This window comes from Neolamprologus brichardi, chromosome 5 (assembly GCF_056152115.1).
Source record: "Neolamprologus brichardi isolate AB-2024 chromosome 5, ASM5615211v1, whole genome shotgun sequence".
NCBI lineage: Eukaryota > Metazoa > Chordata > Actinopteri > Cichliformes > Cichlidae > Neolamprologus > Neolamprologus brichardi.
The window spans coordinates 14,683,471-14,684,533 of NC_142108.1; the positions used below are offsets into that span (position 1 = coordinate 14,683,471).

Genomic DNA, 1,063 nt, shown 5'->3' on the forward strand with positions numbered 1-1,063 from the left:
GAGGTGGTTTCAGTTCAGTTTCATGTGAATCCATATGAACTGTCTGTCGTCTCCAACCAGCACTTTTGTTTTTTTTAAAAACATAAACTTTATTGATCTCGTGGGGAAATTCCTCTCTGCATTTAACCCATTCACTCAGTGCAGCGTTGGGCAGCCACCAATCAAGCGGCCAGGGAGCAGCGTGTAGGGATGGTAGCTTGTTCTGGGGTTTTGAACCCCTGACCTTCCGATCATGGGGCCACCACTCTACCTACTGAGATATCCCTGCCCCAAAAATCATCCACCTGCATTGCCAAAACCCGGGATTGGACCAGGGACCTTTAGATCTTCAGTCTAACACTCTCCCAACTGAGCTATTTCGGCAATATATGCTGATATTATATTACTAACATACTTTCTGGATGCCAATATGCATAAGTTTTGGACTAAAATAAAACTTGGGCTACAGAATTAAAGACAGATAATCCTTCAAAAAGTCTGCTTTGATTTAAAAGCTATAAAAGGAATCTCAGCAATATTTTATTTTTTAATTTTTTTTTTTAATTTCTGGTTTCATTATAAAGTACTATAAAAAAGTGATTTTATCTGTGAAAAGTGCTATATAAATAAATTTTACATACTTACTTACAATATAATCAACTTTCTTAAGCTGAAACTATCCAGGAAAAAAAAAATTTAAAATATAATTTCTTAATTTGCGTGTAATCATATTCTCACTGCTTGCCTGCTTTCAATTCAGCAATAAACACAACCATAATTCAGCACTTAAGGATCCAGACCTAATCTGGGTGAGTTGTTTTCTTCCACTGCTCACTGACACCCCCTCCCTTCATCATTATTAGTTTTCTGCGTTGGGTTAAACACCGGTCCTTTTACCTTTCATCTCCTTTATCACATCGGTCTGCTAAGACTCCTCTGAAGTCACTTCTGTCCTTGTTTTTGATTCCAGTAATTGAATTTAGTAGAAAAACAAATGGAGTTGTTGCAATACAGGTGGGAGTTATAAATCTCACTTGTGAGGAGATTTAGGATGCCCACCCAGTCCTAAACCCTTCGTTGTGCC

The 1,063-nt window shown here is 37.9% G+C and overlaps 1 non-coding gene across 1 annotated transcript; it reads right to left on the reverse strand.

Annotated features, from left to right (window-relative positions):
- Nucleotides 1-290: 290 nt before the first annotated feature.
- On the reverse strand, nucleotides 291-363 carry trnaf-gaa (transfer RNA phenylalanine (anticodon GAA)). Its single transcript has one exon. It is a non-coding gene; the product is annotated as a tRNA-Phe (tRNA).
- Nucleotides 364-1,063: the final 700 nt, after the last annotated feature.